Source organism: Astyanax mexicanus, chromosome 6 (assembly GCF_023375975.1).
Source record: "Astyanax mexicanus isolate ESR-SI-001 chromosome 6, AstMex3_surface, whole genome shotgun sequence".
In the NCBI taxonomy this organism is placed as follows: domain Eukaryota; kingdom Metazoa; phylum Chordata; class Actinopteri; order Characiformes; family Acestrorhamphidae; genus Astyanax; species Astyanax mexicanus.
The window spans coordinates 45762563-45789883 of NC_064413.1; the positions used below are offsets into that span (position 1 = coordinate 45762563).

At 38.2% G+C, this 27321-nt stretch overlaps 1 protein-coding gene across 4 annotated transcripts in view; it reads right to left on the reverse strand.

The window, feature by feature from the left end:
* Positions 1–27321, reverse strand: part of pard3aa (par-3 family cell polarity regulator alpha, a) — a 554989-nt gene that overhangs the window by 501456 nt on the left and 26212 nt on the right. The window lies entirely within an intron of this gene.

Below are 27321 nucleotides of genomic sequence, written 5' to 3' on the forward strand. Positions count from 1 at the left end.
TTTGCATGTAAAATAATTAATAATAAATACTGTATTTTTGTAAATTTACACAGTATTATAAAATATAATATTTTGCTATATTTGGGGGTTGTGCACATTTTGCTCTGTGAGAACTCCCGGCCATGGATGGCTGTAGTATTTTAATGACAATAGCTGGGGATGTATGACCCCCAGTACTTTAATTTCCATCACTTATCTAGGAGAAGTCGAGTTTCAATTGGCACCCACTCAAAACCAATCAATTACCAGTGCTCTACTTCATTTATTATTTTGTCCATCAATACGCATTTCACTTCTGCTGCCTTGTTTGCATTAGACATTGTTTAATGTGTCCAATCTCTGCAGTGTTTATCCAATAAGCTTGTGTTGTTACTGTATGGCATGACCTTTAAATCCATTACAGGATACTTCAGGAGACGGCGCCAAACATCTCAGCCTAACAAGTATTGATGACACCTAAAAGTGCTATAGGGGCGTCCTTGAGTCACTGCAGACATGCTGGACCAGAGGAAGGCTTTGCGAGGGCGAGAAGTAAAGACGAGCACTTTCAGGGATTAAAGTATGGGGAGACCACGCCGCTCACGCTGCCACTGGCTCTGTTTGAGAGGTGGCTGCTGATGGCGGCGGCTGAACACCAGGTTATGGCTTTGACAGCTAATAGCCTATAGCAGATACAATCTCGCTAAAAGCCTGGATAAGAGGGAAAGGTGACGCTCCATTAATTCTGTGCATAGTATCAAAAGTGCAAGGACGAAATGGAAAGTGGATTTCTACAGCAGGCAAACCGACCTAAACTGGTCTGATGAGTGTTCACATAAAAGGTGATGAAAGAAATGGCCAGAAAACACATCTACAGAAAAATAAAGAAACTCCCTTACTTTCAATGGAAATGAGTCCAAAAATATTTTATTCAAAATAATTTGCTGGATTTCTATTGGTAGAAAATGTATTTATTTGTATGATTTAATTTATATAGCTATGACAAGGATAATATGTTAGCCTATGGATAGTGTGTTAAATCATGATTCTAAAATCAAACATTGCATTTAAAATCCTTTACATTACATTACATTACATTTCATTTGGCAGACGCTTTTGTCCAAAGCGACTTACAATAATGAAGTACAAAAGTAATAGGAATTTAGATAACCCATTTTTAGATAGGGCTTAAAGGAGGTCGAAGGGAAATAAAGGGATAGAGAAGTGAAGGAGGGGAAGAAGGAAATGGGGTTAGAAGTAGTTAGTGTGTTAGAGGTGTTAGGAGAGTAAGTGCTCTTTGAAGAGCTCTGTCTTCAGGAGTCTCTTAAAGATAGCGAGAGATTCTCCTGATCTGGTAGTGGAAGGTAGTTTGTTCCACCATTGGGGAACTCTGTATGAAAACAGTCTGGATTGCTTTGTGTGAGTGTTTGGCAAAGCGAGGCGACGTTCATTGGAGGAGCGCAGCGGCCGGGAGGTAGCGTAAGCCTTCAGGAGTGAGTGCAGGTAGGAAGGAGCTGTTCTGTCATCACCTTGTAGGCGATTGTAAGAGTTTTGAATTTGGTGCGAGCATCAACTGGTAGCCAGTGGAGCTCAATGAGCAGCGGGGTGACATGTGCCCGTTTTGGTTGGTTGAAGACCAGACGTGCTGCTGCATTCTGGATCATTTGGAGTGGTTTTACTACGCAGGCCGGGAGGCCAGTTAGCAGGGCATTGCAGTAGTCGAGGCGTGAGATGACGACTGCTTGTACCAGGAGTTGGGTGGCCTGTTGCGTCAGAAACTGTCTAATTTTCCTGATGTTATAAAGCACGAAGCGGCAGGATCGAGCAACCGAGGCCACATGGTGCGTGAAGGAGAGCTGGTCATCAACCATAACACCCAGGTTCCTAGCAACCTTTGTCGGTGAGAGAGAGAGAGAGAGTCGATGCTTATAGAGAGGTTGAGTTGAAAAGATGGTTTTGCTGGTATGACCAGAAGTTCAGTCTTTGAGAGATTTAATTGAAGGTGATGCTCCTTCATCCATGAGGATATGTCAGAGAGACACTGCGATATCCGTGCAGAGATTGAGTTATCTTCAGGTGAGAATGACAGGTATAGCTGGGTGTCATCAGCAAAGCAATGGTAGGAAAATCCGTGTGAGCGGATAACCTGACCAAGAGAGGCAGTGTATATTGAGAGAGAAGGGGACCCAGTACCGAACCCTGGGGAACCCCAGTGGATAGGGAGTGGGCTGGGGACAGCTGTCCTTGCCACGACACCTTGAACGAACGCCCATTCATCATGTTACAAAATGTCATGCTTTAAAACAGAAACATTTCAGTATTTAAAAGTTCTCAAATGATTTAATAAATGGAGCTGGTAATATTAGCTTATAAAATAAGCTGTATAAGAAAACAGATAATGATATATTACTACACAGTTATTGCAAATAGTGTAATGGTATATAAGTCTGTTATATTCTCAGTTCTGTTCATCAAAAAAAGAAAAAAAGTGACGTAATTTATCACAGTAACAGTACTGTCATACTCATACTGCCCACCCCTAACACAGAACCACACACACAAAGCCGTCTGCCAAATAAACCTGGGCGTAGATCCAACATTCACAAGTCAGAACACAGGCCTCGGCGGAGGAGAGGAGAGATGTAACAGTACAAACCAGGAAAACAAAAGCACAGGAAAGAACCGCAAAGCCAGAACACAAACGGGTCGCTCTATAAAGAGAGATGATGAAAAAAGAAAGAAATAACGATGAAAGCAGACACTGCTCACTCTGCACTGCAAGAGAAATCTTCTAAACGTTCACATATTTGTGGTGGCAATCAACAGATTAGTCAGATTAGACATCTTAGAGAATAGAAAGAGAGCGAGAGAGAGCAAAAGTGAAAGAAGGAGACCAGAACACAAAGAGAAAGAAGAAAATAGAATCAGAGACTAAATGAAAGAGACAGAATAAAAGAATAACAGAAAACCATACAAAATTAAAGAAAAAAAGAAAGAAAGAAAGAAAGAAAGAATAATAAAGATAAACAAATAAACAAATAAACAAATAAAGAAAGAAAGAAAGAAAGAAAGAACTAGACTAAATGAAAAAGGAAACAATACAAATAAAAAAATAATGAGAATAAAAGACTAAATAAAAGAGACAGACAGAATAAAATAGTAATAAGAAAGAGTCAGAAACAATACAATGAAAGAATGAGGAAAACAAAGAAAGACAATCTAGAATAATCAGAAACTGAATTTTGAAAGACAGGAAGAATGAGAAAAAGAATGAGATAATGAAAGCAACAGAGCAAGAAAAAGAATGAGCAAAAAAAAGCAAAAGACAGCAAGAACTAAAAAGACACAGACATTAAGAACAAAAGAAAAAAGAACAAAATGAAAGAAGGACAATGTCAAAAAGAGAGCAAGAAATATACACAAATGGAGAGACAAAAACAGAAAGCCAAACTATGGCAGAACGGTCCTTTGCTAAATTGATTATGCAGGTGGATTAAAATGCAAATAACCCTCTAGTCAATCACTACACGTTTTACTACAGACTGTACTTTATTACAACCTGACAAATCAGTGTTTTCATAAAGCACTTACATAATCGTACATAATATAGAATGATGAATTATAAATATTTGAAATATATATGTATTTTGGTCCTTGTGACATCTGGCAGTGTTGGTCCATTTTTTCTCCATCCAGTAGTACTCCATTAACACTGGGTTGGGTGTATTGGATAACAGGCCATTTACTAAAAAGAGGCGTGCTTCCCCCTGAGCAGACACACTGAACCCCAGCTAATCACTGACTAACAGCAGAACTTGTTATTCCAGTATTTCTCTGAGTAGGACTGAAAAACACAGCTATTGTGCTTTAATTACTAAAGGTGACACAGCAGCATGCGCTACTGAGTACAGGTTCTGCACCTGAACCATGTCTCTCTGCTTTAGGCCATAACAGTCCAGAAGAGTTGTGTACGCTACATGTTTACTCATATGGGTTCTTCAAGGCTAACGTCAACATTTAGAGAGCACTGGATTTATAACCTATGCAAGCCCATCAACAAAATATTTACTGGTTAATGTGCCAAAAGTTTAATAAAAAACAAGTGTCAACAACTGGGAAACTGTAGAATGCCTGCACTCTCACATGACCATCAATTTATTACTGACAAAAATGATTAACACTAAACAAACTGCCGTTGAAATGTGTTTCCTCACTATAAAACAAGGCAAATGTGATGTTCCAAGATGGATCCGAAAATATCCAACCAATGCTTATTATCGTAAAGGTTTTAGAACATTTAAATATAGCATTTCAGAAACCAATGGTATATGCATACCAGGCACACATATGGGCATGCCTAGTTATATACAGAATATATGTACAATATATAGAATAATCAAAACTTCAACAAAACAACCAGGAAACACTAAAGTACCAAAAGAAAAAGAAAAACAGATCTGTTTTGCAATCAATTCAACTTGGGATTCTTCCCAAAAATCTTCCCAGGACAGATCAGACAGGTACTCCAACAAAAGCATAACCAATTTATTAGCATATGTCCCAATAGTCACATGTGACCCAGTACTTTTGTCCATATAGTTAAGTATAGTCAAGTAGCCCCCTGTGGAAAATGCTATGCATATGCTTTACATTCTCTAAAGCAGGTTCTGAAGGAGCCACCTGAGGATTTTATTGGAAAAAATATCTATGCATTGATCTCCTCATCTAAAAAAATTCTAAGATCTTAAATTCAGACCCAATTCCTAATATTTTCACCTTACATTCCTCTTAGATTGTAATAGTTAAGAAGGTCAGCCTTGAAAATGATCAAAGTATAAGTTCAAATGCCTAAATAATTAGAAACAATGTTTAATTCAACAAAATTCAACAAGTTTGATATATTGTTCTTAAAAATATGTTAGTTAAAAACAGTTCTCTAGTGTCATGCAACATCTCTCATATCTTTTCTCCATAATTCTTTGTTGTTTGTGTTAATGTTTTTGCATGCTTGGTTTGATAGTGAAACAAAAAATGTACCCTGTGTTCTTTATGATAATCTGTTTAATACATGCAGTACAAAAGGATGGAGTCTCAGATTTAGACAGATTTAAACAGACTTAACAGATAATCTGAGAACTTAAGTTGCTTTTTTAAGAATTGCATTTTGCAAGTCTTACTGTATATCTTATGGTAAACACTTCTTCCATTTTATTCTTACTAAAGCTTTCATGAATTGAGCCTATAAACACCTACCATCCCCTAAAATATACATACAATTAAGTAAAATGTGCTTAAAACTTGAAGTGTTCATTTGTTTTATACTGATGTACATTATAAATGCAACTGCACAAGGCAAGTGACAGTTACAACTTAAAGCAGTCTGATTTATAGCAGAGCATGTTTTGTGCACATGTGTTGCTAGGGACAGTACTAGTGCACCATATGCCCTTGTGGATTCATAAAAAAGAGCCTCTCACTGAACAGGAAGAGCTCAGAGAGGCAAACAAGGCAAATGCACTCATGAACAGGAAGTGCTCTCTTCAAAGTCAACTCAGGAAACTGAGGAAAGTCAATAGGATGGAGGTCATTAAATCCATCAAAGGGGCATTAATCAATGACTTTGACCATGAATGGAAATAACCTGCACTGGAGAAAATCTGATTTTCTACAGATTGGGGAATATTCCACTGAAAATTGATTTTTTTTATTTTGGATTAAGTATAAAGCCTGTCTGGAAGCACAGTCCTCAACATTCCTGATTTTACACTGTAAATATATTGAAGTAGCATGTAGAAAACTGGTCTGAGAAATGAATTAGCAGGCCTGAGCAACAGTTGATGATGGCAAAATATGCCGCAAAGAAAGCCAGCGACCATTACGGAAATCACAGAGGAAACATGGACAGTTTATTTCAACTCTTTTCTATTTTTGAAGCTCATGGTGTTTGGAAGAATCTCCGGCGGTCTTCAGGGGGGTTGGTGGCTCGTCTCGGTTGGAAAGGTCACTGGTGTGTTTGCTGGCTGGCTGCACGAGTCTGACTCAGCCTCCATATGCCAGTCAGAGTTCAAGATAAACTGCCGCTTCGTTTTAACTGGCACATGCTCACACACAGCCTACAGCAGTCTGTGGCTGAGCCCATCTGTCGGACTGAGTGGCCATTTCCATAAAACACACAATAAACGTAATCGCCGCCCCATCAGAGTCTGCTCAACGTCTAGGAATGGAATCATGTGTCCTGACGTTCCTGCAGATCCGATTTGAGAAATCAAAACATGAAGAGCACACAGTGTTTTGAGCGTGCTTCTCTTTCACTCATCCTTATATAAAGTACAGAGCAGGTCTATTAGAAAAGTGGAGCAGTAGCTTTCATTTAAAAGTTCCATTTGATGAAAACTGTATTTACCTTAGCATAGTTCCATAAAGCGAGTTAATGCACAAAATGGTCATACTGCAAAACTTAAAAGCAGTGTCATCTCCAATACAGGGCCATTAAGAAGGCCAAGTCCATCATGGTACCGTGATTCTGTGAGACTTAACATATTGCAAGAGAATTATTGATATTTTACAGCATCTGTGTATTCATTTGATTAGCACCCTAATAATCTAGAGCACCTATGTGATGCATCAGGAACGCACGTATATTTATCTACAGAACTACACAAGCAGCATCATATAACTATAAACAGGAGCAACATATATCTGCACCTACTTTCATAGATAACAGCAGGACATGCAGTATCACAGTCAACATAAGCAAGTCTATTATACAACCCTTAGTAATCTCACATGTTCTAAGAAAAGTCTGTGATAATTCAGATATGCCGTTTGCACAACACATACCAATTGTTGCAATACAAGATTACGTTACCACATTTTAGGGCGTTTTCACGCCAGCACTATTTGATCCGGTTAAAACGAACTCTGGTCCGTTTGTAACTTTAGTGCGGTTCGATTGAGCAGGTGTGAAAACAGTAATCGCACTTGGGTGCGGATCAAAAGAACCGGACCGAGACCAGCTAGAGGAGGTGGTCTCGGTCCGGTACCAAACGAACTCTGGAGCGGTTCGCTTTGGTGAGAACATGATCCGGTCTCGATCGGATCCAGCTATTAAATATAGTCCATTTATTTGAGCTAAACGGCTGTTAAGACACAGTCTAAACTGATATATTAGCCAGATAACGCTAACTACCACAGCTAAGAACAAACACTGTGTCCATGCGCACGCGGTCTGTGCTGCTTTCACTGCTCACGGCTGTGTAACTCTGTTTATTATGTTTACATCTGCGCTGCACATAGAAACGCTGTGTTTAAAAGCGCAATGTTCCAGCGTTCAGTGTAAAAACACATATATGTGCTGGAACACAGAATCTTCGCTATATTTCCTTTTTTTTGTATATGTATATTTACTTACACGCCAGACCACGCTCTGATCAATCACTGGACACAGCCCGCTTGCGTGTTCATTGGTGCGCATTTTGGTGCGTTTACATTTATGCCTGTGTGAAACCAGACTAAACAGAGGGAGAAAACGCTCCAAGTAAACGAACTCATCAACTGATTCGGACCAGAGAAACGAACTACAGGTGTGAAAACACCCTTAGACACCACATTTTGACTTCAGTTTGGTTTTGGGACACTTTTGGGTGATGTTTGAGCTAGGCAGGGTCCTAACTACTGTTAATACAAATTACTTCATAAGAATAATCTTCCATAGATAAAAATAGCTAAAATATATAAGTGATATGCTTTTTTTCATGGAGATCACACATATGTAATCTAAAATGAAGCAGAAATACAAATTTCATGTTGATGCACAGAAGCCACAGTGATGTGTCTAGTCGCAGTAATCCAAGGTCTTTGTGCTTGTGGGATATTTTTGAAGGTGCTTCTTCACATATCCAGTGGCCTTCATCAGTTCAAAACATGTTCATAATATGTACGGTAATGTGACTAACAGACATGTGGTGATTGAGCCCAGGCTGATAAGAATTTTCTCTGAAGTGATCAGTCATTATTACAACTACAAAAGGTGAGGGGAATGCCAAAAAATCTTTGGACCTTGACATGGCTCCCACACACAGACACCCATGCCTTAAAAATCTCATAGTAACTGTGAATAGCAAAGTGTGGGAAAGACTTTTTCCATGATGCCTAAAGTCAAAGCCTTTTTTTAAGTAAAAGACACTTTAAAACATTTAAATCAAGTTTCTATATCACATCTGACTCTGTATTACTATTATTTGTGTAGTTCTCCCTGAAAGCTGTCGAAGTTTTCAAAACCTTAAATTCTAAACCCAATTCTTTCAACTAGTTTTTTAAAAGTTATGTTGTCAAATGAGAAAAACAAAATGCTTTACCAAATTCTTCTCTCAGGTATCTCCTTATTTTCAGCAATTTAGATGAGCTCATGGCTGCTGATTTTTGGGACAAGGTTGAAGAATCACAGAGTATGCGTACAAGGCAAGAGCTTAAATCCATTAGCAATGACTGTCTTTGCTCTGAACTGTGTCGTTGAGCAAATTAGCATAAACAAACTGGTGATTGGAGTTTTATTTAATCACTAAAGGTTCAAAACCTGACAAAAAGTGTTTAGGCAATTAGAAAAATAAATCATAGCTAGCTTCAAGTTATCTTACTTAGAATCTGATGATGTTTTTAACCAATAAGCAGCATTCCCATCTTTTTTTGGAGGGAACTCATACTGTACAAATAAAAGCAAAATACAAAATGGAATAATAAAATTACTAATTAATCTTCGGATATACAGTTGTGGTCAAAAGTTTACATACACTTGTAAAAAAACATAATGTTATGGCTGTCTTGAGTTTTCAATAAGTTCTACAACTCTTATTTTTCTGTGATAGAGTGATCGGAACACATACATGTTTGTCACAAAAAACAGTCATAAAATTTGGTTCTTTCATAAATTTATTATGGGTCTGCTGAAAATGTCACCAAATCTGCTGGGTCAAAAATATACATACAGCAACATTAGTATTTGGTTACATGTCCCTTGGCCATTTTCACGGCAACTAGGCGCTTTTGGTAGCCATCCACAAGCTCCTGGCAAGCTTCAGGTCGAATGTTTGACCACTCTTCTTGACAGAATTGGTGCAGTTCAGCTAAATGTGATGGTTTTCTTTAGCACTGTCCACATGTTCTCAATGGGGTTTAAGTCAGGACTTTGGGAAGGCCATTCTAAAACCTTAATTCTAGCCTGGTTTAGCCATTCCTTTACCACTTTTGATGTGTGTTTTGCGTCATTGTCTTGTTGGAACACCCAACTGCGCCCAAGATCCAACCTTCGGGCTGATGGTTTTAAGTTTTCCTGCAGAATTTGGAGGTAATCCTCCTTCTTCATTATCCCATTTACTTTCTGCAAAGAACCAGTTCCACTGGCAGCAAAACATCCCCAGAGCATAATACTACCACCACCATGCTTGACAGTAGGCATGGTGTTCCTGGGATTAAAGGCCTCACCTTTTCTCCTCCAAACATATTGCTGGGTGTTGTGGCCAAACAGCTCAATTTTTGTTTCGTCTGACCAGAGAACTTTCCTCCAGAAGGTTTTATCTTTGTCCATGTGATCAGCAGCAAACTTCAGCCGAGTCTTAAGGTGCCTTTTCTGGAGCAAGGGCTTCTTTCTTGCACGGCAGCCTCTCAGTCCATGGCGATGTAAAACACGCTTGACTGTGGAGACTGACACCTGTGTTCCATCAGCTTCCAAATCCTTGCAGACCTGCTTCTTGGTGATTCTTGGTTGACTCTTGACCATCCTGACCAATCTCCTCTCGGCAGCATGTGATAGCTTGCGTTTTCTTCCTGATCGTGGCAGTGACACAACTGTTCCATGCACTTTATACTTGCGTATAATTGTCTGCACAGTTGCTCTTGGGACCTGTAGCTGCTTTGAAATGGCTCCAAGTGACTTCCCTGACTTGTTCAAGTCAATAATTCGCTTTTTCAGATCCACACTGAGTTCCTTTGACTTTCCCATTGTAGCTTTTGTAGCTGAGTCTAATCACTGGGTCAAATGAGCCCTATTTAAATGGGCTCATGAGAAGTCAACAGCTGTAGTCAATCAGAATCACTTACAAGAAGTGAAGAGGCCATGACATGAAGCTAATTTGATTGACACAACTCGCTACATCACCAAAATTGACAAATTTTGTTGCTGTATGTATATTTTTGACCCAGCAGATTTGGTGACATTTTCAGCAGACCCATAATAAATTTATGAAAGAACCAAATTTTATGACTGTTTTTTTGTGACAAACATGTATGTGTTCCGATCACTCTATCACAGAAAAATAAGAGTTGTAGAACTTATTGAAAACTCAAGACAGCCATAACATTATGTTTTTTTACAAGTGTATGTAAACTTTTGACCACAACTGTAAGAGAGATTGTTTTGCTATATATGTTGATGTGCTTTACCACCAGCAAACTCTGCCATTTACTAATTAGTTTAGTAACAAGGAACCAATCTACAGTAGGAACCAAAGTCAGTGGAGCAGGGGTCGTGGAGGGAATGTGCAAACCTGCGTTCTGATGGGTCATTGGTATTGTGAGTCACTGTTGATTTGAATAAAGTTGAGCAGGGCTCAACCTGTCTGTTTGCCTGTTTTGCATTGCTCACAGTTGCATCACTGAATGTTGCATTCGATGCTTGCAGTGTGAATGCATGGTAAGACCTCAGTAAAAGTTATTCAAGAACTCAAATCTCTTGGGGTGGCAAAATATTTGCATGCAATTTTGGCTCGGGGTGTTAAAACGTTTGCATGACATTATATAGGCACATTACCAGAGTCTATATCTTGCTCTCTCTCTTTTTTCCAGCTCAATCTGTCGTTCCCCAGGCAGTCTGAGTCAGGCCTCTTCCTCGAGCCATGATCCCTTCTGTTCCAACTGCACTCATTCAAACAGAGCGTTTAAGGCTCTCTATGGGACACTCGACCGTGGCAGTAGGCTCTGGCTATGGAAATTACACTTGGCAGCACAGGCTTTTGCACTCACTACTGAGAGGTCATGCATTTAAACGGGAGGTTATTTCTATCGAAGGGCACTCAAGTGGAAAATACAGATCAGACTGTACAGATAGAGAGGACAGATATCATTTTGTAGCTCAACGGTGACCACCAAGCCAACATGGGTCAACGTGAGTTAATGCAACGGAAAGAAATGAATTAAAAAGTAAGATTTACCCTGTAAAAGGTGAGTCACTGCAGTTGGATTGAGAGAACAAGCCAAGCACTTTCCCGCACTGAAAGCAATACTGTTTAATACAAGCTGTTGAGTAATTAAATCTACTAGAAGGCGACTTACTGAGACAAAGACTGATGCCATGCCTGATTAATGCAGATACAGTCTGCAATATATGGATGCATGTACAAACACACCCCCTAAAACCAGTGTATGTGTCATGAGACAAGACCACAGCTGTGTTTTCACCATGCGTGCGGAAATTATGTAATTATTATTAAGAGCTCTATTAAAGAGAAAATAATTTGAAAAGTTTATTATTAAGTCAATATGGCAATGCAATACATGCAATAATCACATCACAGGATGTGCAATGTAATTTTTTTGCAGCAGAAAAAATCCTACTGTTCATTAGGGGTGGGCAATATTATATCGTATAAAATATATCGTGACACAGAAATATCATGATATTAAAAATCCATATCGTGATAATAGGGCTGTTCTGTCTTAAAAGTAGTCCATTATTTACTGTGAAGCTTTAGGTGTATTTATTGTATAATTGTTTTAGTTTGCAGTTTGTATGCATGCACTAAATATTCTGCAATATTATTTGCTGCATTATATTATTTTAGGCTATATTATTTATTTTTCCACATTATGATTATACTGTTATACAATTACACTATATTCCTGAATTATTTTAGTTTTCCTTTATCGCCAAGTATATCGTTATCGCAAAAATACCCTGAAATATCGTGATATTATTTTAGAGCCATATCGCCCACCCCTACTGTTCATCTTGTATTAACCATATATCAGAAGCAAATTACATCTGCCCAATATCATTTATTTTACTCACACACTCCCATACAGGTAAGCGTGTACATTACTAGCGTAAAATGTTTAATTACTTGCTTCTTGTAAAATATGGGGGAAATTCCTACATTTTTCAATATCTTAATATATATCGAACAAAAACTACTGCAATTAATTTTTTTTCCAATATAATGCAGCCCTAGTAAAGGATTTCAGACATGTTATGTTTGTATGTAAGGAACCTAAAGTATTGCACTATATAGTAAACAGAACACAGTTTCGAGCTCAGGACATTACAGCAACACCGATTACCAACAACCCAAGTAACATCTGGATTTCAAACAATGGACAGGTAAAAAACAATTCAATAGACGTTCCTCCTGTACCATGGTAGAACTTGGAACAGCAGTACAGTATAGAGAACATAAAGAGAAAACATGCAACAAATTGTGCAAAATAGAACTAGAACACTACAATAAATACAGTAAATACAACAGATATAAGACAGTTTAACAGACAGGACTGGGCATATTACTGATAATTGTAATGATTAAAAAGACAATAACAAATATAGAGTGTTTGTTAACATACTTTTAGTCAAGTGATTGCAAGCAATTAAGACTGTTCTGCTGTGGTTTATTTTAACCCCAATCTCTTGGCGGAAGATTTCGCCTGAAGCACAAGAAAATCCAGCACGCCAATGTTCTTTTTTTTTTTTTTTCCAGTCGATTTCCTAAGAACTTACCAAACATATAATAATTATCCATTAAGGAAGGGAGGGGTACAGTATAGTACATGTTGGAACTCAGCTCCCCAGTGCTCGGCAGCACATAGTGCCAGACCATAATGCTACCACCACCATGCTTGACTGTAGACAAAGGACAATTTTCTATTTATCACCAGGGCACTGTGCCAATGGCTGCAACACAAGCATGAACAATCCACCCTCATGCTTAACAGTTGTAGAGGAAATCTTTTCATAAAATCCTGCTCCCTATTTTATAGAAACACATATTTGCTAATTGCATCCAAAAATATAGAGTACTGTACAAAAGTTTTAGGTACCAAAACAAATTACACTAATCCATTTATCTCAGCAGTATGAGTGTTTTTACCTGAAAAAAAACAACACTTATGATTTGAACAGGTGCAAATAAACATACAGTAAAATGTAACAAGGAATTCTCATTTTTAACTAAGTATGTTATATCCTGTGAGCCAAGCTGTAGAACAAGTTCCAGATTTCTCCTGGATGCTCCTTAGCCAGCATGTGTATATTATGTTCAGTTCCATCAGCAGCTCACCTGATTTACCAAATATACCCATTTACCAAACCAGGTGTTGATTAATATGATGAGAACTAGACATAACTCTATTAAACTCAGATGAGGAGAGATTAGGAGATGTTTTAAAGAAAACAGGGCTGTAAAAGCTCTGCTTTTAGTAAAATTGCTGTTTGTATTTATTGTAATGCTGGTTTTTAACTAAGCTTAAAAATATTTCCTTCACAGATAAGAAGCTTATTTTTCTTTACTGAAATTCCCACAGGTGCCTAAAACATTTGCACAATACTGTATATTTTAACTTAATCACTCCACAATTTCCAGAAGGAATCAGGCTTGTTTGGATGTTCCTTTAAAAGGACTCACTGTACATTAGCACAGCCAATCATTTCACATCAGTTTCAGAGAAATAAAACTTTAAAACAAGCAAAAACACTTTCCGGCTCTACAGATACAACAATTCAGCGCTTACAACTAAACACAAACAGCCCATTAAAACACCAAAACAAGGCAGAGGAGCCTGAAAAAAATTCCAACACAGTGATTTTGGAGGTGGAAGGAGCTATTCAGAGTAAAGCCACCACCCACAGCCTCTCTGCTTTAGAGTGGCTGCAGACATTAGTGTCACTGAGGTGATGGATGAACCGCCCCATCCATCACAGTGCTGGACCACCAGCAATGCAGTGGTAGAGATTGAGAAGAGAGAGAGAGAGAGAGAGAGAGAGAGAGAGAGAGAGAGAGAGAGAGAGGGAGGGAGAGAGGGAGAAAAGTGAGACCCACAGACTGAGGGAGCGAGAGTAAGGGGCATTAATCTTGGCAGCGCTCTGACTCAGGCGATGGCAGAGCCAGCTGAGGGGGGCATGAAGCCAGGCTGCTGGAGCGGGCGCATGAAGGGCAGCGGGACCCCATCATGAAAGAGCACAAAGCTTGGCATTCTCACACACACACAAATATCCCTCCACACCGCCTGTCTGGATGTGAGTAGCACTGCCACTTACAACCTGCTGCACCCACTGAACTTCAACTGGCACAGGTGGTGCTGTCTGTGTGTGCATTTGTGTGTTTCTTAAGAGGGGTGGCTAACATACAGCTATAATGCCGCCGGCATTATTCTGTGAAACTGGATCAGGCGGATGGACTGGGAGTGATCCATCTGCCAAGAGAGACGTTACTGGGTGAGAAAAGGTCTTTTAGGGAGGTTAAAGCGTTCAATACTTCCTCGTCAGAAACAAATTGAATTTCTCCACTGACACAAAAGGCAAATTCAATTGAGACACATGCATTTAAAATGTTCCAGCGTAAGGCAGTGCTCTATAATGAGGGCAGAAGCAATGTTACAGCACAATTTCAACTGAATCATCTACACACAGCCACACACAGCCACTGAAGCCTTCCATATGTTTCCCAATGTGAACAAACAGTTACATTAAACAGACTGTATGATGACTATATGACTATATGACTGTTGAAATAGTAAACACTCTGCCTTACTTTTCTGTGTCAAAACATGCATGAAGAAGCTGACAATAGACCCTGTTTACATCTGTTTACTTCACGTGACTAGTATCTACCACTGGATTGTATTCTGATATGATTTAAAATCTGATTTCTGTTTGGAACAGAACATGCAAATTCATTATTTGTGCAACAATTATTACTGGTGTTTTAATAAAACTGGGAGGAGTTTAGGTTGTTAAATGAGCCTTGTAGAGCTGGATGAGTTATACTGCTATAAACATGAGTCTTAAATGAGTTTCAGCTCCTTCCGCTCATCAAGTGGCCTGAGTGCTCATATTTGTCCCTATAAGCCCATTCAAATCTAGTCATTTGATGCAGCTTGAAAATCAGGAGCATATCTAGACATGGTCAAATAGATGTATGTGTGAAACGTTTCATATAAAATACATATAGGAAACACAATTGTTAATTTGGGTCAGCAAAAATTACTGAGGTCATGAGCACACATTACCAGTCAAAAGTTTGGACACTTAAATTCAGTGTTTTATTATTATTTAAACAATTTCTGCATTGTAAATGAACACTAAAGTAATCCAAACTATGAAAAAAAAAAAAAAAAAACATATGCAGGGTTTCCCGCAGTAGTATGTACAGTATTGTGCAAATGTTTTAGGCACCTGTGGGGATTTCAGTAAAGAAAAAGCTGCTTATCTGTGCAGTAAGTGTTTACTAGCTCAGTAAAACACTAAAGCATTACAATAAATACAAACAGCAATTTTACAAAAAGCAGAGCTTTTACAGCCCTGTTTCCCTTAAAACATCTTCTAATCTCTCCTCATCTGAGTTTAATAGAGTTATTTCTAGTTCTCATCATATTAATCAATACCTGGTTTGTTAAATTGGTAAATTTGGTAAATCAGGTGAGCTGCTGATGGAACTGAACATAATATACACATGCTGGCTGAGGAGCATCCAGGAGAAATCTGGAGAAACTACACTTTGTTCTTCAGCTTGTCTCACAGCATTTAACATACTTAGTAAAAAATGAGAATTCCTTGTTACGTTTCACTGTATGTATGTTTACTTGCATCTGTTCAAATCATATTTGGTGCTTTTCTTAGGTAAAATCACTCATTTTGCTGAGATAAATGGATTAGTGCAATTTGCTTCGGTGTCTAAAACTTTTGTACAGTACTGCATGTTAAGGCAGCCAGACACCTTAACAACAATTGCCCTTTGCCTTGAACACCACCTCATACTCCACCTCTGTCAACAAACAAAAAATGGTGAATAGAAAGTCAAACTGTGCAGCGAACAGAACTGTCTTTATTTAACCCCATTCAGCAAAGCAGACTGTAGTGTGTAGTGTGGAGCCAAATGTGTTTTTCTCTGCCTAATTAACACTCTGCACTGAGCTCTGAGTCACAAGTATATGCTATGATGAAACTGGCTCTCATCAGGAACATCCCAGATCCTCTAAGTTCATCAGAGTTACTACATGATTCCTTATGTGTTCGTCTATAATCTGGATGACTTGAGTATGAGTATTTATTTACAATGTAGGGAAAAAAAATAATAATAATACTTTCAAGACAAAGGACACAACAGTAAAAAATAAAATACAATTAAATGTGCCTATTCAGTCCTAGACACAAACTGCATAACACAAAAGTCTTAGGAGGATACAATCATGATACTAGTCTGTCTGTTACACTTGAATTTGAAATGTGGTTTTGCCTTCATCCAGATATAATCCTTATATTTAATATGCATGTAAGGTTTAGTTGTAAAGAGGGTAATAAAATAATTTAAAAAAACTACAAGATTAAACACCAAAGCTAAGGTAGGTGTGTAGTGTTTGTAGTAAGGAAGCACTGATTTTGCATATGCTGACATTATAACATTTCTGTATACAGAACAGCCTGACCCTGAACCAGTAAATTACCACAAAATGAATTCACTGAATCAATATAGCCGTTAAAGACCAACTGATACATAACCTGGTTGTTCGGCTAAAATGTATCAGCAATGCATATCAGAATGTGCTCTGTAAGAGATTATCCAGCAGATAAACGGGATTTGTGTGCTGTCTGTGCCAATTCAGCATTCCAAAGAGGATCTTCACTGTGTGTGTGGCGATACAGAACGTTTTCTTCTATATTCAATTACCACAGCAGCCGTACCCATAAAATATTCTGCTGAGACATTAAACACATAGAATAGGACTCATTCCAGGTATGTCCTGCATTTATTGATCTGCTCCAGAACAGCAGAATGTCAGAGGCTGTGTGCAAAGAGCACCAATGAAGCAGCTGTCATCAGAACTGTTAGTGCGGGTGTATACTGTGTGGCATGGTGTAATGCATGGTGTACAGTCCACATGGAACTGGTGGCACTGAGCACGCATTAATGATGCCAGCGGGGCTAGGTACAGGCTTAGTCATTAGTGAGGCCAGTGTGGCTCTACAGGTATGAAGTTGGGTAAGTGATATGTCTGTGACAAGCTCGGAGGGGCAGTGTCTGGGACACCAGAAGCTGTCAAATACCCCCAGTACAGACTTTACACTGTGGATTGAGTAAGGTTAAATGCCTGCACAAATTCAGAAATGCAATGTCTAATTCATCTGGCATCTACTCTATTAGAACCTGCATGCGTTCACACAATACAGCACACTTCACTGCACCGATGACTCTTAATTCTGTTTTACATATGTTTTCATACAAGCTGCACAGTATTTATATATTCTTACCACTTTAAAAAACACTCAGTCCTGTATCTGTACATACTCAGAGCAGCTATATACAAAATCAACATCAATATCAATAAAAATCAAAACGACTATTGCTATCATCATTTGTGGCATACAGGTATGTATGTATTTTTTTTTTTCTATTTGTAAATGCAGTCTACGTGAACACCATTGGGATTGCTACTTATTTTACTGTTCTCTGTGTGGTGACAAAGGAATTAATAAATTAATACATACATCCAACCATCCACCCATCCAACGCTTTATCCACCCATCCTACCATCCATCCATCTAACCCTTCATCCACCCATCCTACCATACACCCATCCATTCTACTATTCTACTATTCCCTACCATTCTAACAAAATCCATCCAACCATCCATCCTTGCATTCATCATACCAACCATCAATTTTTTCATAAATTCTACTATCCTTTCATCGACCCAACCTTTAATTAAACCATCCTTCCATCAATCCATAATACCATTCATCCATCCAACAATCCATCCATCATACCAACCATCCATTTCTTCATTCATTCTACCATCCTTCCATCCAACCATTCACACAACCCTCAATCAAACCATCCTACCATTCATCCATCCATCCATCCATCCATCCATGCACTCAGTTTCACCTCGCTCACAAGAAAACACCTCACAATTTATCCAGCTATACGGTTCCCAGGTCACCCCAGAGGTAACACTGCAAAATCAGTTAACATGACATATCACTGTACAACGTTCTGTAATTTGGTTCATGTTTACACTGCTGATTGACACAGAACAGATCCAGGAGAGTTTGAGATTTTACACTCAGTCCTGCTTAATAGCAAAAAATATTTATATTTATATATACAAAAAAGGCACGTCTGTTGTGCATGTACCATTCTCTCGTAACAGAAAGGTGAGTAAACATGTGTTGGGTCATGCTCTTGGCTACACAAGTTCAGACAGCCACCGTAAATGTGGTGAACAATACTGATACAGGCTTGTTCTTAAGACTAATGGTACTATTAACACCTACACCTCTACAGCAGCCTTTTATAAAACCTCTCAGAAACTCCATTGAACTGAATAGCGTTTTCCCTTTTGTCTGCTCACTTCTTATACTAAAGCATTGCATAATATGCACAGTCTTTCTTCTACTGCCACAAAGCCCATCAGCCCGAATAAAAGGCTGCTTTGGAGAATGATGACCAGTGAAGGAAACTGTTGCAAGATTACCTTGGCAGTTACATATAAGACAATCACTGAGAAGAACAGTTGAAAGGAAAACTAGCCTTTAAGCTCAAGGAGCATTATATGGTCACTGCTGTCTACATCAAGCATCTCTGCATCTGGTTTAGCAAGTACTGAAACACTGCATATGCAATTAGTAGCTGTCCCAGGCTGGGAACATCCTACTGAATCTCATGCTAGGCTAAATAGACATTTTTCAGCTGCAAGTAGACTTTGTCCACATGAAAGACTGGATGTACTCAAATATAAGAAGATATAAAATATTAATTCCTGCACGGATCCTCATCTGATCCTGAGCTGAGCTGCAACATTTCAAATAGCTTCAAATATGAGAATTATTGGACTAAATAGAGGAAAGCTGGGAGCCTGGATCTGGTAATGATTGGGTAAACAGGGTTAAACCAGGGTTCTGGGAAAAACATTTCATGAGAGATTAACAAACACCCATAACGATGGGTTTTCATGTAAAATTTATGTGCAATGACAAAATTTCAGAAAAAAAGAAAAAAAACCTTTTCAATCATGTTTTATTGCTGTTGCTGAGCATTAAAAGCAATGGTTTACATAATAAAAGCAGAAATCTACATGCCACCCTGAAGTTCATTATACATCTGGGAGGTCAAACAGATACATTTTTCAGACTTCAGATTTGATATTACCCAATAGAGTAAAACGTATTACACGGTAGGATAAAGGAGTATAAGATAGTATACAGTACAGGTCTGTGATGTACTGCTCCTGATGGTTTTAGTCCCATTATGGCACGCTCCTGGCAAAAAACGCTTGTTTTAATCCCGTGCCTGCCTGCCACATACACAATATGAATTGAATTTAGTGCTTGAAATTGACTTATGTATTTATTAAAACAGCAATATAGCGCTGTCCCATTTCTTACCACAGTCCAAACACATGCCGGACAGATTCAGAAATATAAAATATATAAAATTTAATTCAATTAAATTAATGAATATATGCATTATTATTATTATTATTATTATTATTATTATTATTATTATTATTATTATTATTAATCTTACTGATTGATTGGTTGTAATTAGTTATACTTTTCTAGATTATTTATTAATTTGTAGGATTTTTTTTTTATGTGTGGTCCCACTCCTACACTGCCTGGATTAATTTAACTCCCGCACCCACCAATAACCCAGGCACCAAATCAATTCTATCCCACGCTGCAAGATATTCAGACGGGTCCTGCGAGTACAGACCTCTAGTATACAGGGAGTACAAGCAGAACAGGGGAGTATAGGTTAGTGGAGAAATATTTGGTGTAACAGTTAATTGCTGTGTACATGCAATAAAGATTAAAACAGTGTATAATATTACTAGAAGCATCAGAGCTGTTCACTGCTTGATATGCCATCTTTTAGAATTTTTTTTATTTAGTTTTACTATAGAAAAATGGGAAAATCCAACAGATATGGGAAAATATTGAAATAAAATTTTCCACTTGCCACAGTAATGAGCTTTTCATCTTTCCAGTGTTCAGATAAAAGATTGTGGAGATTAAAGGCAAAGTAAAGTCTAATGCTCATCTCCAACAAACCAAACCATCTTCTCACCATCACACTCCTGAAGTGTTTTAATGCGATAAAAAAGTGCATGCTTTTCACTGTGAACTTTGACCTGGATCTTCGGACAGTGCAACAAAAGGCAGACAATGCATGGAGAGTGACCCTGGACCTTACTCAACTGGTAGTGGCATGTGTGACGACTGGGCTCTGCGATGGGAAATTTATCTGACTGCAGAATGGAGGTAGTAACAGGATCCACAGGTCAGAAACTTTGTCTGTGACAGACGGAGAACGGGGAATGACGGCGTCAGAAGAAGAATAACCTGTTCTTGTACTACAGGTAAAAGGCGGGAGGAAGAGTGTGTGAAATGTCTGTGTTTGTTTTCATACACTTTGAGGACGACAAAAAGCTTATCATTATAACAGGAACAGGAAAACAACGGGGAAACAGGCCTTAAATATGTGTAATATAAATTTACTTTGTTGTTACTGTGACCAAGAATTGATTTATGTTTTTTTTTTTTTTTTTTTTTTTTTTTTTTTTTTTTTTTTTTTTTTTTTTTTTTTTTTTTTTTTTATGGTTTGCTCCATTTAGGGCAACTTAATTATGTTTTCATAGTGTGTATGACATCTATCTTACACATACCATGATTTAAGCCACAGATTACAGCTCTTTTTAAACCATCCTGTTCTAGTTCACATTTATTGCATATGCTCTTATTCAGAGCTTCATAATCATGTTACAGAGTTACACAAATGTAGTGTTCAAAGTCTTACTGTCTTACTATTTTAGGGAATCTAAATTATTTTGCAGCATGTTAACAGTGTCCGCAACCACATTATAAAAAGTCCATTTCCCTTTATGCCAGACAATCTTATTCAGAGCAAATTAATCATGGTGTGGAGTGAACATAGCATAAAGAATCTAAATCAAATCACATTTTTTGTATAGCCTTTTTTGCAATGATGTCAAAAAGCAGCTTTACAGAACAGAGAATCAGAGAAAACACTGAACACACAATACAGAAACCTTGGGAGGACCAAGGCTCACATATAAGGGGGACAATTCTAACACTGGTCAGACAGCTTTAATTGAATGGTAAAAAATGTAACTGATACAGTGTGTAATACTTAATTATAATACATAAATGTACAGAGAATCACCACAGTATACAGCATGGTATACTTAATATACCTAATATTGTTTATATATGACACTTACTTTCTCTAAAAGAATTTAGCACTTGTTTTTAGGATTTGCCTTGCTACACACAAATGCATTAATATAAGACATATAGGCCATAGTATATGTATCAAATCATGTCCCGACACTGCATTAAAACAAACCTGTGAATGTGCGTGTGTGTGTGTGTGTGCCTGTTTGTCTGTCTTTCTGAGTGTGTGGAAACACAAGCAAATGAAAGAAGCTGTCTTCCTTTCTTTTGTATGTGTGTGTGTGTGTGTGTGTGAGTGTATGTAAGAGACAGAGAGATATACAATACGTTGTCACTTCAGACGATGTGGGAGTGTCAAGGCAGCAGGCTCGGGCTTGTGCACATACTGTGGCAATCACCACATCTTTGACTATATCTCACACTCTGCTCCCACACAGGCACATACACAAAGCCTGATTAACCACCTTTACACAGGAAACCCTCACGGGTTCTTTAGACAGACACTCATTCATTGGCCTGGACATGAGTGGAACTTGAGAGTTAGATGTTGATTAGAAAGGCATGACTTATCAGTAGAACCCTCTTAACCTACACTGTCTCACACTTACAGGTTCACGCTCACGGTCAAAACCATATTTAAGCAAAGCAAAAGCAACACAGCAAATAAACACTGCTCCAGATCAAGAAGAAGAAACCAAAGCTGGGAGAATAATCAAATTACAGTTTTAACATGATTCTGAGATAATCAAAAGTACAGGAACTGCCAGAGGGATTTCAGTAGATAAACTTGTGTTTGTGTAAAAAACAAAACCTGTGAAAATGTATTTTATGTTGTAGTGATTTGATTTTCAACAGAACAGAAATATTAACAGAAATATAAGGAGGCTATTTTGCACCTTGTTCAACAAAAAACAGCTTGTTAGGTTAAAGGGAAGCTGCTTATTATTCTTAAAAATATAGCTAAATAAAAACATTATTTTTTATATTTTGGTCACATGTAACTTTTACTGTTCCTGCACTGTTTTGACTGCCTTGAAAATAAATGTGAAAGAAAACAGCAGTTTGCATATTTGAAAGATCTAAATGGTGCTGTTTTGGCGCGACTTTTTCAGCTAAGAAATAAATAAAAGGAATCAAGAGGCCCCAAATATATATATATATATATATATATATATATATATATATATATATATATATATATATATATATATATATATATATATATATATATACACACATATAAAAGCAGAGATATATATCAAATATAATGAATTTTTTTTGTTCTTTAATATACATCACAATAGTACAACCTCAATTTCCAAAAAGTTGTGACTCTGACACATTTTACCATTGTATAAACATGAGCATTTGGAACTTGATAGCAGCTAAACATCTCAAAGAGACAACAAAATACTGGAAAACTAAGGAAATCTGTGCCTAAAAGTTTTGAAACAATTTCAGAAAAATGTTCAACATTAAAATGACACAGACATTTGATATCCCACCATCTACAGTACATATCATCATCTTCAAAGCTTCAGAGAATCTGTAGAAATTCCTGGGCACAAAGGACAAGACAGACTATCAACATTGGATGTTGGTGATCTTTGGGCCCTCAGGCAGCACTGCATCATAAACAGGCTGTACTGATTCTGTACTGGAATCACTGAGAGCAGATACTGTGTAGCATCAACAGAGGAATTCCAATGGAGGGAAAAAATGCTGTCCCAATGCTCAGGGAACAAATCCACAGCTTTGAACCAGAAGACTCAATCAACCCCTCATGTATCTATGAACAAGATGACTTACACATCATGTAAGTACACAGTGACCCACTTTTAAACTTCAGTAATCATCTACAGACAGCGCCCCATCAGCGGGCTACATCCATCTTCTATCTTCACTGGAAATCCTATTAACATTTACTCAGAATCTTCTCCGTATCTTAGGCCTAAATCAGTCTCCAGTGGAATTTCTGCAGTCATCTGTTTTGATTATTCAGCTTTATTACCTTCAGTTAATAAAACACAAACCCAAAGAGAATTCTCATAAGACGTGGAGGTTACTGAAGAAGATACATAACAGCTGAAGAAACTGTAAAATACACATGGGCAAATATGGGCAATATATAATAAATATATCTATTTTACTTATGGATGATTGCAATCATGTTGCCGGGTCAATATCAGATGCTAATACACAACAATGTTTTATTAGTGCAACAATGACCTTCATTTCACATTAATATTTACATTAATTTTAATGTGATTTGTCAACACTCGAGAGGGACTTGCAATTTCATTAATGTTAGAGGGGATGGAAAATTCTGCAGTACCACAGCAAATAGTGTTAGCAGCATTATGAAACTCCACAACAACCACCTAGCACTCATTTCTTAACCAGTTGGCTACTCAATAGCAACCACCTAGAAACCCCATTGCAGGAGATGTGTAATGCTGCAGACCAGAGACCTAAATAGGCTAAGACTTCAGACATATGCCTGTCAATCATGTTTTGCACCAACCAGTTCAATTCTTTCTACTAGCCGTCAATTACATTCTGGATTGACCAATTGCAGAGTAGAACAACCTATCCATCACCTTTTGCATCAGCCAATCTATATGTTGTTAGGTTATTTAACGCTCAAATACACAAATTTGTACAAAATCAAGTGTATTTTGGAGTATGTATGTTTATATGGATGTAGAAGTTACAGAGGCTGATGCATCTAACTGAATATGCCTTCCATCACTTATACTTGACAAAAACCTTCTTAATCATTAAGCATAATTAAAACTGAAAATGTACATTTGGATTATGATGTTGTCTTGACCTGAAATAAAGACAAGGCTACATTTAAGGCACGCCTAACATAAAGCCTTTTTTCCAAATTCCTTTAAACAACTGGCTGATGCACAAAATAACAGACAGATACTTCACACAATTGGTTGGACAATGCAAGAAATGATTGACAGTCATTTTGTGCATCAGCCAGTCTTATAACAGATCAAATGACAGTATGCCCTGCCTATTCGCCGCACCCACTGGTTCTCTGGCTTGCAGTTACACATAATACCATTGCAGCAACCTAGCAATCTCTGGTATATCACAGCAATCACCTGGGAGAACCTTTTTTTAGCAACAATGTTGCATCAGTTTTGCAACTGCCTGGGCATTTCTGCTGTCTGCCTTCAGTTCATCCTGAGGCTTATCATGAGGACAAGTGATTTGTGCTTATTTAAAACACATGCAGCATTAAACCAACATCTAGAGCTTCAAGCAAGCATGCACAGAATATTTAGCAACCGAAACATGTGGCCAAAGAAGGCGGAATAATTATCTTAAAGCTATCAACAGACAGGAGGGCTTCCTATAGCCATAGGGCAGAGTAAAGACTCGACTCACACAGGGACTTGGGTCGGTCATCAACTCTGAAAGTAATCCAGCTTAGAAAAAGCAAGTTCTCCACTTTCAGCATTAACAGCACACAATACTTTGCTGTGAACCATACAACACTAAGTAGTTAAAGCTCATTTATGTAAGAGTTTGATGCATGTACTGTATGTGGTCCACCACACAAGCTGCCCTACAGAGCCAGAAACAGAAAGATTGGGAAGATGTAGGTGGTGGGAGAGGAAGCTGTAGTTAAGCTGAATAAGTAGAGAAACATCACACAGTGGTATGGTTAAGAGGCAGGAGGTTCCACAGTGAAAATAGCACTTCCTCCAAAAGCCTGCAAAACCCTCCTCTACTGCCCTTAACTGTACTGCCTCTAAAGGCCCATGCAGAGCCCAAGCCATTCTCTTATGCACAGCTCTCCCCCAAGCCCAGCTGCACCCAATGAATCAGGCAGCAATTAGCGCTCTCTCCCCTTTCCCCGTCCCGTGGAGGGAGACAGATTTTAGGGGAACAAGTAAGCGCATAATTGGATGCTCACTTCAGGGAATACTGCCAGGAGGAAAAAAGGAAAAACCCACTTGTGAAGCATGACCGTGTTGTTTTTCCTGTTTGAAATGCTTCTGATGAAAATGCATGACTGCCAGTCCAAGACAACAAAATACTGCAGGGACTATTTCTTTGACCAATACAGATTTAATTTAGTGCGCTATAAATCCACTGGAATAACAGAGCACCATTGTGGAATACTTATTTCCATCCTGGAAAGTGGAAACGTAAAAGTATTCAACTAATGAAGTTCACCCTCTGAATCCAAGTCAACTTCTACCACTGTGAAGATTGATCAAGTGATTACTTCTTCTCCCAGTGGATGAAAGTTACGCAAGTATGAGTCATATAGGGACTTTTTAGGTTGCAACAATAGCCTACATTTACACAACCACTGAAGTTAAATAAAGTTGCAACTGGAGATGTGACAAAACACATTTTCTCTTTTAAAATAAAACATTAATGGAAATTCTTAGGTATTGACTGATATTAACATTTTTAAATAAAATTACACTTAGCTTAGATTAGCTGTTTTTAACTGAGACACTTTATGTGACTAGTATGTGGATTGTATCCAGATAAGATTTTAGCCACATGCATTTACACTTTTAAGTGAAATACGTCTATGATTAGTCAGACTGAAACAGGATCTTTAAGTGCACATTTTTTCATTGCACAGCAATATTTCCAGTATTTTGGGCAAACAGGGAGGATTTTTGTTAGTCGAACATAAATGTAACATGAGCCTGCACCAAAGAAAAAAAAATGCAATGAAGGATGTCCATTACAATAACCATTTTTTCATTCATTAATCTTAATGTAAATATATATTGAATTAATCATGATATTGAGGTCACATTGCCCACCACTGCTTTATAAAGCACAAGGGTAAAGCACATGTTATTCAAGTCACCTGTTACCTTCAAGGTTTAAAGCAAGGATATCAACAAACTGTGTTGGATTCTGGCCCCTTCATTCCTCCCTTAATCTAGAACTATCTAGGGCAGTTTTCCTAAAGCGTTCCTTGTCCTGCACATTTTGGAGGATTACCCCTGCTTTAAACACACTCAATGAAACTTTGACAGAGCTTGTTAAAGAACTGATTATTTGAATCAGAGGTGTGGGTAAAAGAGAAAGCCGTAAATTTGCAGGGCAGGGGGGCACCAGCACAGGACTGGACCACAGCAAATGGTGTGCAATACTATGTGATGAGACCTGAACTAATATCCACTAACCCTCATCCTATTTGCCCTGAAAAACCTCTTCTTCGTCATCCAGGCCAGGGATGAGAGAGTACTCAGAGATGCTGGCAGAGCCGATGCTCAGGGAGAGAAGCCAGGCTTTGAAACTAAAGCTGTTTTAAGCTGTGATGGCCGAAGCTGCCAACACTGTCTCTTTGTTTTGCCCTTACAGCAGATACTCATCCAGACACAAATCCACTCCAGAATCCTAAGCATCTCTCAGCCCTGTCCGAGGCCTTTTTGCTTCATTAGCACCAAAGCTCCAAACTGGACGTACCATCTAATGAGAACTGAGGCTAACTGTGATGAATGCACTAAACCGTGTCTCAGCTGACCGCCAGTAATTGGAACAGTATGGGTATGCACACAGGTTGCGCAATATGCAAACACTGCGTCGTGCTAATGTCCTCTCTGAACTCAGGCTGGAATAGGTCATTACGAGGAGTTTGCTTACAGCGGAAGGGTAGTCAGGCAGTTTCAGTATAAACTGCTGACTTGTACAGCAGATATGGAAAGCAAAACATGCTTAATTAAAAACTGCAATAACTGCAATACAAAGCTTTTTGGCCCATAACTGCACAATGTGCTCAGTCTGACACTATAACAATGATTTAATTTGATGAGTTAATAAAAGCCAGACTGGTGGAAAACAATCTTAAAAATACAATACAGTTACTCAAGACGATTGGAGTCTAATG